A 14,288-nucleotide genomic window follows, 5' to 3' on the forward strand; every position below is an offset into this window, starting at 1 on the left:
CCCACAAAACCCCTGCTGAAGATGGTACACTTCCAGAGTAATAGAACTTCGTGGAGCAGTGTGCAGGACACCCCCATTGCCTACTGCTACTGCCAGTGGTCCCTCTCTACTTAGCTTGCTCATCTCTCTGAATTCTTCATTTAGGCTTCTGCCTTCCATCGCAAAGGATCAAGCAGTAGACTGAGTTCCGAAATGTCCTCTTCTGTCTCCAAAACTTTCCTCATGCACCTTTTCTAATAATCTGTTAAGATACAATTACCTTTATTAATGCTTGTGCATATAAATTTTTGTTTTCTTGCTTGGCAATTGATCAGGCGTCCATGATACATACAAAATACACAGAGGTTTGTGGTAGGAATGAAAGAGCAGTCACACAGTTCAGATTAATTTAGTTTGCCAACACTGGCCTGTAAGTGGACATGCAAGCAGAAGGAGAAAAAGAACAACAGTGTGTGATACTTCTTTCTAATGCTTTCCTAGTCTTCAGTTATTTTCAGCTCAAGTATTTCCCTCAACATCTGCGGTTTGTCTATTTATCAACCTTCTATGAACCCTTCTTTCTACTAATACCACACATACCTCTCATATTCAGTAGGCCCTTTTGTGGGTTGTTACAAAGGTTAACTCATGTTACATGAAAAACTACCTTTTTGTTTCTTCTTTGAATCAAATTCTACTAGTTTTTTTTTTTTTTTTTTTTTTTTTTTTTTTTTTCTGCCAGCAACCTTCAGCATTAGAAGAGCAGTGAGTCTCTGGCCAACACTGTTTCTGTGGACCTTTGTGTGATGATCTGAAACCATCTCTTTTCTGAGCTGAAGTTTTGAGCCTATTAAGTCATCCATACAACCATCCTAGTAATGTTTGAACCTTGTTGATACATATGTTTTCTGAGATTGGATGACTAGAGTACAAAATTAAAAGTCAGAGTGAATGATAGATCTATAATATTTTCTGGTTTATTCTGTTTCTTTCACAATAATTCCTAGTATATGAATTTCTTTTTTGAGTGCCTCTGAATACTAAGTTGATGTTTTTGTGGAACTACTTATCATGCCCTCAAGGTCTTGTTTCTGCAGAGTGATGAACAGATCAGCGATCACCTTGTATATCTGAAGGTAGAAGGTTTTTCTACCTTCCTCATGCTGAGAATTTCACAGAATCATGGAATCTTAGAATGGTTTGGGTTAGAAGAGACCTTAAAAGGTCATCCAGTTTCACCCCCCCTGCCATGGGCAGGGACACCTTTCACTAGCCTGAATGTTTCAAAGCCCCATCCAACCTGGCTTTAAACACTTTCAGGGGTAGGGCACCCACAGCATCTCTGAGCAATCTGTTCCAGTGACTTGCCACTCTCACAGTAAAAAACTTCTTAGCACCTACTCTAAACCTACCATCTTTCAGTTTAAAGCCATTACACTCTGTGCAATCACAACAGGCCTTGGTAAAAATACCTCTCTCCATCTTGCTTATAAGCCCCCTTAGAAGTCACAATAAGGTCTCCCCAGAGCCTTTTCTTCTCTGTGCTGCACAAACCTAACATTCTCAGCCTTTCTGCATAGGAGGGATTTTTCCATATTCCTATACTTTCTGACATTTTTTATCCAGTTATCAGGCCTGTTAATAAAAAATTCCTCATACTCCAGCCTTATCCTCACCATCTGATATAACTGATAGTGTTATCAGGAAATTTCACAGGAAACTTTTTGTACAAATGGCTTGACATAATATAATAATAAAACTGTTTTCAAAAAATTTCAAATAATTAATAAATAGCTAATTTTAAAATTTATCTTTATGAAGTCAAATATTTCTAGTAAGTCATCCCATTAAAGTGAGTATAGTGACTTTTGGCTCCTATGAAAATAAGAGTAAATTGTGATTCAAACCCCACTAGCAGAAATGTGAGGCTTTTGGCTGTGTGCAGAGGACTTTGCTTTTGACTTTGATTCCAGCAACAAGGGGGTCTTTTTTTTATTTCTTTTAAAAAACTATTTGTTGTCAACATCCAGAGGGGTGTCAGAATGTTTTCCTAAACACAACTAACAAACAGATATGTCCATTTTCCACAAAACCATACTTCAATCTACTTTGTATATCTATTGTGCATTAGACAAGAGCCACCTATCCTGTATGGTATTCATGTATTTTGTACCATAAGAGATTCCAGAGTGCCAAGTCAAAACCTCAACCTTACATTCCAGAGTGCCAAGTCAAAACCTAAACCTTACATTAACACACCCAAATGAAGGGCTTGCACATGGAGAAAGTTGTTGCCTGGGATATTGCAGTTGTCATGGGTGAATTCAGCCTCTGTGCTGTAAGCAAGGACCAGCTAGCTACAATTCCCTCACTCTCCTCACCTCCCTTGACCTCATGCTTTGTACAACAGCTGTGGAAAATCAAATCGTCCTGCAAACCTGCTTTCTGCTGGCCAGCTGGCAACGTGGGCCAGTACCAGGAGTGCCAGAACCTTACAGCTGTATGTGTATTGCTGCTTATCCATCTGTAGCATATGCCATATGCCAGTCCCCAAAGTTAGCTGAAGAGAGGATCCATCTGAAGTGAAACTCTTTCATCAACATGAAAGTGTTCCTTCCCACTTTCTCGCCTTGCTCCTCTGAACTTTTTTTTGCTAGTCATTTATTCTCTTCTCCCTTCCTCCATGCTCTAGGGATCATATGAAGAGAATGAATTCAAACCTGTGGCCCACTGCCGTATTTTTTTAAAGAGTAGAAAAAATTCTGTGTGACCTTTTGAGTAGCAGGTGTGGCAAGTACCACTTGTCTTGAGTGAATAATGTAAATATAAGATTTGCTGCTCCATGGGTTCAGACAAATCTGTTCAGGCAATTTACAGTTGATTTGATTTTCTTTCCCATGAGGTCAACACAGTGCATACAAGTGGGTTACAAGGAACAAGAGGTTAATTCAAAGATATGGTCAGTTCTGTCTGACTAAAAGAAGCGTGTCCATCTAAGAACACATGCATTTTCTAGCCTAAGTTATTTAAAATGTTTGCTTACTTAAATAATGGTTTTCCCCTTAAAAAGCGAAGGCAGATATTCCTTCACTTCCCAGATTTCTCAACAGCTTAAAATAGAGGTGGCAAGAAGCCAACATGCTTAGTAATGTGCAGTGGCACTCTGAAGGCAAACATGAACAATAAAAATATCTTTGTTCACTGGCAGGGCTGATCACATTTGACTGGAATGTGGATTTCATTATATGTTAAAGGATGAAACCTTCTACCATTCCAAAAGCACACCCCTCACCACAGGCGGAAGGAAACTGTATGTAGAGTGAATTCAGGGCAGATGTGCTTTATTATTTTTTATTTTAATGCTAGATGCTGTTGAGAAAAGGACTGTGATAATGGAGTAAAGGCCCTAGAGCTCACATATTCTGACCTATATACAAGCCTCTTCCTGTTTAGCCTTTTTACTGAATAGGAGAAGAGTGAAGTCTTCTGAATTCAGCAGTACTATTTTTTTTTATTGCTCATAAGTAATTTTTCTAAATAGATCCAAAGGTGATTTTCAAGGAAAGCCAGAATCTAACTTTTGTTTGTTCTATATTCACTTTATGTATTTTCTAAGCATTACTTGACTTAAACCAGAGCAGAGTGTAATAGACCCAAAAGTCCAACAACAGAACTCTTCTGGTATTCTTGATCTGCCTCTTTCTCTTGGTTGTTACCTGATGAGTGGATCTGAGTGGTTAGCCATATGTTGAAATTTCACTTGTAAGTTATGGGGCTACTCATAGTGCCTAACCTCAAGGGTCTAACTTAAAAGCCCAAAATGCCTCCTCAAGATGTTTCACTCTCTCTTTGGGTAGCGCAGAAAACATGTTCTCCTCAACTTGAAGTCAACCAACTGCTCCTAAACTGCCTTCTACCAGCAATAGTGTGAATTCCTGCCTTCCCCAATACTCTTTTTCTTCACCTACCCCAACCTATATCTGAAGTAGTACAAATTGTCATGGAAAGCCAGACTCAGGTGCTTTCTAGAGCCATAACAATGTTGGCAAAGATTCTACTTTTCTTGGAACCAAATTAAAATTTAGAAGGTTCCAATCTGACATTTTGGTAAATGAGAATAATACTCTTCATTTTTTCCCCTTCAAATATTTGTATTGAATAAACCAAATTTGTTTGCATAACTCTGAAAAGTTGCCATCTGGCAACCTGCTGTCTCAATTCATGGCAGAGGGTTTTATTCCTGCCAATTTCAAGCCTTTGTTTTAAAATCTGTGCTGAAAACAATCCAATTCTCTTTCCCCTGAAGTCAGTGGCAGAACTCCCACTAGTTTCTGGGGGAGAAGGATCAAGCCCAGACAATAATGGAAGGTAATTAAAAAAAAAAAAAATTCAAAGTATCATCAAAGGAGTTGCACTCCTAATTCTATTTGTCGCTGCTTTGAAAACATAATGGCAAGGTTTTGCATATATCAGTCAATAGCTCTAGGCAACTTGAAACTGCCTAAATTAACTGCTATACTTCTCAGTGAGGTTTGTTTTTTTTTTTTTTTTTTTAAAGAATAAATCCCCACAGGAAAATAAAGGAAAACTTTTGGAACAGTGCATACAATACTGTGTTTTCCTTTCTGAAAGCTAAAAGAAGCAGCTAAGTAATTCTATTATTCATCACTCAATAAATAGAATTTTTCTGGAGCAGGTTGAATTATAGGACGTAAGATCATAGCCACAGAGCTTAGGCTGAAATCCCATCAGATATATAACTAAAAAGAAGCTGACTTGAGCCCCAAGGATAAAATAGGGTGTTTAAGAAACAAGTGGTGATTCACTGTGCTCTAACTCCTACAGAAATTTTTCTATTTATTTTAGGGAGAGCTGGATCACTCTTTCCTACCGTTTTCGTCAGTGCATAATTTGAACTATGCCACAGCTGTAGGCCCCTATGGATAGTTACAAGGATGAAACCTTGATGACCTCTGATCACAGAAAAGTGCACATCACTCCTTTCCCTGGGTGAAAAGCTGGCCTCCATGTTCTGGCCCATTTCCAGGTGAATTCCATTCTGCATCCTTGGAATTGCCCTGCATTTTAGCCATGAATAAATACGTATTTCATTTCCTTTGTTTAAAACTGTTGCGCAGTGTTACTGGTGAAAAATGACTGTGGTATTCTGATCTGAGATAGCTGTGTGTCGCTGGGAAGGAAAGTGATACCTGCTGAGGTCCCTGGGCTTGCAAATAGCTGTTGTTATTAGAAATGGTACTGATCTTTCCTTCCCTCCTGCAGACTGCCAGTTTCAGTCTAACCCCAATATTACAAAAAAATCCCCACACATACAGATATTATCTGAAAAGTAAATTCAGAGCAGATGTCCAGAGTACTTGCTACCAGCAATGAAGGTTCACAGGACATCAAGTAAAGCAGGACACAATCTACAAAGAAAAAGCAGAACGAAAACACAGACTGAGATGAGAGGTGGGAAAGCCACCTGCCCCAAGCTGAGTGCAAGCCCCAAGGTATGGTTGGTACATAGGCCTTTTTTAAACTCTCACCCTTGCTGTGCCAGCAGGACATCAGGCGTTTAGGCATCACTATTATTTTAACTAATGGACTAGTCCTGCATTTAAATGATGGAATGTGAACCATATTGGCTCCCCACAGGTAGAAGGAAAATACTACTGGTCCTGCTTATATGCCAGTTAAACATCTGGAATCACTGTGAATGAAGCAAAGAAAATTTAAACACAAGGGGTGGAGCTGGGATTTTTAAAAGTGAAAAACTAAATATTTAAAATGTTGCTTTCAATTGTGATTTTGATCCTCTCCCTTCTTCTTGCATATATAATTTTTTTTCATTTTAAGTACACATAAACTGGCCCCATACAATGCAACAATCAGATCCTGCCATTTTATTCAGGTAGGTAGTTTAATCTACTTTTTTGTGTCTTTGATGTAGGATACACAGGCTACCTGCTGGGCTGTAACTGCATGGTATTTACCCCAAACTTTTAGTGTGAATGGTGGGTAGCAAATGCAGGACATTGCAGGTAACTCCAGGCTGGCTTTTATGTGTGAAATCTTTGTAGGATTCCTCTGATTCTCACAAACACAGTGATGTTTTCTCTTTGAAAGAAAAGTGTCTCAAACTGTCTTGGTGATGGAAAAACCTAAACCAAAGCTGTTAAATTTAATCCTGTCAAAGTAAAGACAAACCTCTGAGAACAACAAAGCTGGGTTTTTGACTCATGGTGTGAAGCTAGATGTATTTGGACACGGGACTGTATTCTTTCCCATTTTTTCTCAGGATGTAAGGATATCCGGAAGTACATGAAAGGAAGTAATGTTATTGATATAACAGTAAAAAAAGGGTTTTGTTCCCACTGCATGCTAGCTCTTACAACAGCTTGGATGTAAGCTTTCATTTCCTGTGGCACTAGGAAATGTCTATGTTCAGTGGGGATCAACAGGCAGAATTATTCAAGGGAGACAGTGTGCTTCAGTAGTTGCAGCAGGGAACTTTGAAAGGTCCTGGCCTGTTTTCAGCATCTTTCTGGGTCATTCTTTCCCTCTGTGACCTCAGATGGCTCACTTGACGTCCGTCAAACAGCTGCAAAGGCAGGTAAAGGAGCCTTGCACTGCAGAGGAGGTACGGGATCTAAATTGAGAATCCCTGAGGAAGCAACTACTGTATTTTGAACTGACAGCATTTGAGATTTATGGACAGAAAAAGTATTGAAAGGTAATTTACTTCTAGTATCTGATTATGAAGCAGTGGCCCTATAGTCTATCTCCTTCATAGATCATTTCAAAGTCCACACTGACAGCCTTAGCTGTTGTGCCCTTCATGTGTATGGACTTAAGCTGCCTAAATGATGATGAGTTAGCTAACAAAGATAACGAGTATTTAAGGAAGATAAATTCTCTCCCAGCTGAACTCTGATGGTCAACAAATACAGAGCCTGCAACACTCCAGTACAGCTTTGCTGGAGCCAGGCGACGTGACAGACCGAGCAGTGTCAGGCTCTGCAGGCCTCCGGTGCAGTGCCAGACAGAAGGTGCAGCGAGCCAAGCGCATTCTGCTACCTGGGAAGAGGCCATATCCACCAGAGGACAGGCTCAGCAGTGTCCCAGGGCAAATTACAAGGCCAAAATCACTGCTGGCATGAATGAGCATGACTATTTGAAGGGTAATGCTGCTGTGTGTTCACTTTCCCCAACATGATTCCCCCCCTATTATTTAGTTTTGTTCATTAAAAGATTATGATATAGCTGAATATTCAATAAATATTAATTCTTCATTAAAAAAGAACCCTATTTTCCAATACTTAGTGCTGCCTTATGTCCTATGAAGCAAAACTGGAAACTGCAAGTCTGATATGTGAAATAGTCAATTTTAAATTGACCTGAATTAAGCCTTACTTTGGATATTATGATAATCTTTATCTCAGCTGACACAGGGTGTTGCTAGGAAAAGAGATTGTATAACATTTATCTGGTGTCTTGAGTATAAACTCCCACGGATAGTGCTGAAATGATCACCTCTGGTGAGATTTAATATGCAAATTATATTTCTAAAATGTAGTCTCATTACTCTATACTTAGTTCAGGCAGGCGGAGAATTTCATAAGGTTTGCTGTGCACCTAAAAATTCTGGGAAACTCCAGGTATGATTACTGAACAAATACAACTTTTTGTCAGATTTTAACCCCATGTATTTTTAGGCCTCTGTTGTTTATCTCATCTTTAGAATTATTCCCACACATAGAATTACCTTCTCAGTGTTTTAAGTGGGGAAAACCTTAAGCTGGTGTACTTTATCTTGCTTCTTGTTTGTTCATTTTATGATTATTTCTTGTTGAATTAAATCTTGTTTTTTTGACCACAGGGGACAAGCTGATTGATAGAAATTACTTTCTGTGAAATCAAACAATGGTTTTGTCCTGGATAGAAAGCCTGTGATGCATTATGACGTATCTTAACCCAAATACCTTTTTATTATACAAATAAATATTTTCATTGTTGCTCTACTGAATTTTACAAAATGTTCAGGGATGTATTTTTCTGGAGGAGCTGCAAAAAACTCTGTAGAATTTGCACGGTGTCAGCAGTGCAAGAATGTGGCTTGTTACATACAAAGTCACTGGAAGGGGTGAGTATATGCTCATTTGAAATTGGATTCATTGGGCCAAACAGAAATATATGTACATATGTTCATACGCACATACACACATACACAGACATACACAAATACATAATTTGCTCAGTTTGCAATTTGCTCAAGTTAGCATAAAACAGATGCTTACATTCCAGATGCATCCTGGACTGGAGTAGTCAGGATCAGCAGTCATTTTCAAAGACAGGAGAGGACAAAAAGTAATGCACTTTGGTCTTTGATTATGGTCGTTGGACATAGCTGCAGTGACCTTATTATAAAGGAACAAATCCACTGACAGTGAACTGACCAAAGGTATATACCAGACTATATGACATCCCCTGTATATAAAGTGGAGGGAAGGAGGAGGAAGGGGGAAATATTTGATCATTAAGGCTTTTGAGAGACATAGGATTTTCTAAAACCTAGTAAAAGCTTGTTTCTTGGGAAGGACCCAGATAATAATCACACGGCTTATGAGGTAATAAACATGCAGACAGACTGGCAACACCTGAGAGTTAAGATTTTCTCTATACCTCAGTTTTATGAGAAAAAGTTTTATTGATTAAGTAATAAGTTCTATACTAACACTAAGCAGAACTGGGCAAGACACTTTGGCTTGTTTTTGTCTCTAATTTTAAGTAGAAATATTGGCATTTCTGAGTTGCAAGGAGACGTAAGCAGTCTATATAGCTTGTGACTGCAGTTCAGTGCAATTTGCTGTACAATGGTTGCAGTAGTTAGGGAGGGCAGCAGTCCATCGCAACCTCAAGTTGAGCCCAGCTGAACTTGAGTGTTTATCAAATGAAAAAATGGCTCACATTTTACGGGCAGCCTCCTCACATGGGAGGTGTCCAACTGAAAGGTGTAGAAGGCATCTGGTTTTCTTCTAGTTGCTCTTTGGAGATTGAACCCTTACAAGATTTGCCTAACCAAGTGATTTTCAAATTCTTCCTCGATGGTGGCATCTCATGATTTCTCTTCATGTCTCATCTCCTCTCATTTCATCTGACCTCATCTTATGCTTTTGAATGAGATACTTGCTTTTCAATCATTGCAGCTGATTTATATATATATATATATATATAAAAGGTAATTAAAATATTGAAATGCTACTCACTGGCAAATAGGTATGCCTGAGGAAGAACCATATGCTTCAGATTCTGTATATTACTCTGTGGAGAGTTAAAGGCACATCTTGTGGATATGTTGTAATATATGTCCAGAATATCTCTTTTCTCAGGATATCACTCCCACAGAAGAAGTACCTCCAGCCTCATGGCAGTGCCATATCTCTTTGTCTAATGGGAACTGCAGATGTAATTGCCCTCAGCTGCAGCAAAAATAGTACCAAAATATTTGTGTTGTCATAAGGCTTTCACTTACATATGTGTAGGACTACAATTTTTGTAATAAGTTATTTCCAAAATTAATAGTTAATCCTGGTTTTGTGTTTATTGATACAACAAAATCAGAGGCGAAAATAATTCTCATAATAAAAAAATATTCCTTAAAGAATTACATTGGGGAATATGTTACAGAATTTCTACAAGGCCTTTATGATGGAATGAGTCAGAATAATAGGATCAGGGGCTTACTTTAAGTTTCCATCACTGATGTAGTTTGAAATTTGGAAGCTACTTCAACCATTAATCAACATTTGAAAAGAAACATGTGAAAAATACTTTTGTTTGTGAAAGATGTGAGAGCACCAGAAAGACTTTACTTTGTATTTATCTTCATTATTTTGTTGCTTTTGGTTTCAGAAATAGCTATAAGCAGAAATAGCTTGCCAAACATATGTAGAGATATAAATGTGTGTGTATGTATATGCATGTACAGACATGTACATGTATATATGTATTATATTTTGACCTATTTTGTATAAAAGTCCTCTGTAAGTAAATGTCCTTACTGGTGACTCAGGAATTTGAATGGTATGAAGTTTTAACATGAGTTTCAGTTTTGCCCTGAAACATGTTCTTATGAAGATCATCAGAGGCAGCACATAGCACTTTTCATTGTCCAAGTCAGCAAACCAAAGTCTGAGGTTCCAATAGGTTTATATTTCTGGAGTTCTGAATAATATTGTTGTAGCTGTTGCTAACAGTTTCTGCTTTTCTAGTACTTTTATTCTTCATCTCCTCTGGGACAAGAAGTATAAATTGCAGCTAATATAAACCACAGAAATCCAATTCTCACTGTGCTCTGCAAAGTCAATTAGGTTCTGTACATAGGGGATATATCACCATTTCATATTTTTATAGTAAAATGATTTCAATAATATAAGTTCACTACTGAATCTTTTAGCATTTTTTTAAAAAGGCCTAATATCTCCAGTCAACTCCCTATATCTATGAATTCTTTTTTTTTTTTTTTTTTAATATTAGAGTGGCATTATAAAGCAAAGAAAGCTTTTATAATTACGTGGTAAATTGTTAGGAAGGTCCTTTGCAATTTTTTAGGTATTTTAAATAAAAAAAAATATTTTGTTGACTTGATATAAAGACATTTTGAAAAAAAAAATTTAGCGACAAAAATGTAATTTTTATCAAAATCAAGATTTATCAGAAGTTGCAAGAGGCGATTTCCTGAGTATATCAAAAATATTTTGTTTTTTAAAAGTTACAAGAATACTCTTTAACTGAATATTTGTTTAACCTTTTCTACTCCTTTCAAATCTGTTGTTCTCAGTGGAGGACAAGGAGAAAATGGTAGAATGTAAGATATGGCTCTTACAAGCTAGATCTCCAGCACATACTTTGGCAGGAATGTTGGGGGCCTCATATTGTAGATTACACCTCTCTACACTAAATGTTTTTTTTAATTCTGTGGCACAAAATTGTCTGATGTTACATATTTTTAATAAATTAAAAACAGAAAGTAACTTATTTGCTCTCTGCTAGGTCCTGGGAAAGTCCAGAAAGAAGAGGAATGTCTAGCCACTAACAAATGATGTTTAAGGAAAATAGATTCCTACTGACATCATTAAGTCTGCAGAATTGTTTTTATAAGGGTACATACCTATGTCCTACCAATTTTTCTCAAGAAATATTTATATGCAGAGAACCGTGAAGTGTTAGAGCCTGTCTTGAGGAAATGACCAGCTTTTTAAATATGTCATTGCATTTTCAGCATAAAGTGCTAAATTAACAAATCTAAACGTGTATATGATAATTTACTGAAACTACTAGTTATCAGCTTCTAAGGGAAAGTTCATTATAAAATCAGTAAGAAAATTTGCATACGTTGTGGAAAACCAGAAAAATTGTGATCTGAAAAGTGCATTTGTCTAGTTAATTAAGGTTTGATTTAACTCTTAATGGAAAATTATTTCACAGCCATAGGATTTGGTAAAGAGGTATTCTGAATAATTGATTTAAAAAGTTATTAGAATGGTCAAAATATCTGACTCATTATCAGTCAAGTCAAGCAAAATCTGCCTTTCAACAGCTATTGTTTTGTTTGTATTTCTAAAAAATTTCTGCTCTTAAACAGAATTAAATTCAAGAATGTGAGTATATATAAATAATGCAAGTATTCATGAAAATATATTTTAAAATGGAATATATATAAAGTGAATATAGCTATTCATGGAAGTAAAGTAGCAGAAAATGAAGGAATATTATTCTGAGCATAGAATTAAATTTCACTGATTCTCCAGTCCAAATTTATATGTATCTATTCCTCATTTTCCCCTTCCATGATTTAGCTGTTATTTCTTTATTGTGAAATTAAGTCAGATCCACTCTGATATTAACTGATACTGTGTAAACTGTGAGCCCAGTGTTCTATAAAAATATTGAAGGGGCATTTAAAGAAAGCCATAAGTACTTAAAAATCTGTTTACTGTAAGGCTGGATATTTTGTTTCATTTTTTAAACACTGCAGATGTCTTTTTTAAATGACAATGCAAATAATGAATGTAAAACGCTCCTCAACCTATACTGGACACTCAGCAGCCAAATTTAATTGTTGATGTAGAAAATGGTTGTTGAGACACAGAACCAAATTGGGATGGGTGCAGTCTTTAATATTCTTGTAATAAGATAGTCATAGATATAATGTTGCTGATTACATTTTAAAGGGGTTTGTCCAAGAACATTAGAAAAAGGAACTGGTTGGAAACTTCCTGAGACATTTCCTTAATCAGAATAGCTATGAGTTGTTAAAACTAAGATTCTTCCCTTTGGATGCCTTCACAGGTGAAGGGGAGCATCCGTGTTGACAGGTGCCACTTATTACAGGGCAGTCAAATGGCCCTGGCACACTCCTAGAATGTTCACTTCCTACTTTGCCTCTGTTTGCAACACATTTAATTGGAGGATAGTAACCATATCTCTGTGGGCTACTCTATCTCCCTCCAAAACATCCACTGGTGTTTTTTGTAAGTGATAGTAACCCAGAAAAAACACATCTGTTCAAACAGGTGGTTTACACTGGAAATGGGGACACAAGATAATTCCAGATATTAAATTAATATCCCAGCCACTGGGCCACTGATTTTATCTGGGAGTATCTCTCTTTCTTGCCTGTCTCTTGGATTGAACACAGAAAACTAATAAAAAATTAAAAATGTAAAATCAAATTCTAGATTCCTTGCCAGCCCGAATAGGAACTTACATTTCCATAGAAATTTTGAAGCCCTTTGAAACACAAGGGAAACTAACAAGATCAGCAGGAAACACTCAACTTCTTGAAATGTGTTCATTTTGCAGCAACACAGATTTCCAGCTGGAATGTCCCTAATAATAATTAATTTTCCTCTACAGGCCTGTTTTCATTCCCTTGCTGGGAAGAGCACTACAAAGCCTGGCTCTGCTGCAGCATCTGGGAACAAAAACATGACCCTACCACTTCTCGCTGCCTCTTTCTCAAAACTAAACTCAGGTGGAAATTTCACTCCCTGTGTATTGCTTTGATTAATGAGATGATATCAGATCCAGGGCTAAATACATGGTAGTGTTCATAAAGTGTTCGATTTCCTGGAACTCTTTTTCTCCTGATGATTAATACGAGTGCTATGGACTGCCATTCCCAATTGTTTTGTCACATCTTTGTTGCAGAACCCGAGTCTATGTTGGAACTGAGACTCACTTTAATTATTGAATTAATACAATTTCATGGTTGATATGCTTCTTTCTCACCTCTGGGCTTTATATTTACTGGTCTACTGTGACCTTTTTCCCTATTGGTGCAAGCAGAAATTAATGTATTTGCTTGTTGCTCATGCATTACTATCCATAACAATCCCAAATTAAATTTTACCCAAATAAAGAGCCTTACATCAAAATTTTTCCAAACAGTTCCTTATACATTTAAGAATAAGCAAGACATCTTTCTTTTCACTGTTACAGGCATACATTTCTATCACAGAACAATCACATCAAAACTATTATCTCTTTGAGTTTTATATTAATTCCTTTAAAAATGACAGTCCAGATTACTGAGGCATAGGAAATGGCCTGGCCTGTCCCTGAGCATCACTGTGCTATAACCTGTTCAACCAAAATAGCAGCCACAGTTTGGATTGCAGAGTATTAAATTATTCAGAATGTTTAGATATCCAGAATATTTAAGCCTTCATCTAACACAATTTCTTTATCATTAGGCCTGCATTCAGATATGTCTGTTCAGCATTAAAGAAAGAACATGGTCACCTGTGGTGGCAGAGTTCCCCAACAGCTGCAGTGAAAGAAATTTGAGCAGAGGGGCGATTGTTCTTGTCTTTTGAAATGATGCCCACTCTTTTCAAAGGCCTCACAGTGGGACAGGCTGAGACTTAGCAGAGAGAAACTTATGCTGGATATGTGACAGCTTATCACCTCCTTGCATCCTGTCATCTTTAAGCCATCTGAAGTAATCTCCTATCACGGTGATAAGCTTGGCTAAGAAGGCAATACATTGCAGAAAAGATAAAGTCATATTTATGGAAAACTGAAAATGTGTGATTATAAAATCATGCAAATTAGCCATAAAAATAAAACATTGAATCAGAACCTTCCTCACTAGTATTTCTTTTGTTCTTGTCTACTTTCTTGTTCCCTATTGCACTGCAATTGTTCTTTCATTCTTATGATTTTTTTTTTCTCTTCAAATTTAAGAGATATGACTACTGCTTCATCAGCTGACTTGGAAGAACATGCAAATAACACAATTA

This window comes from Onychostruthus taczanowskii, unplaced genomic scaffold (genome assembly GCF_017590055.1).
Source record: "Onychostruthus taczanowskii isolate IOZ18803 unplaced genomic scaffold, ASM1759005v1 scaffold71, whole genome shotgun sequence".
In the NCBI taxonomy this organism is placed as follows: Eukaryota; Metazoa; Chordata; class Aves; order Passeriformes; family Passeridae; genus Onychostruthus; species Onychostruthus taczanowskii.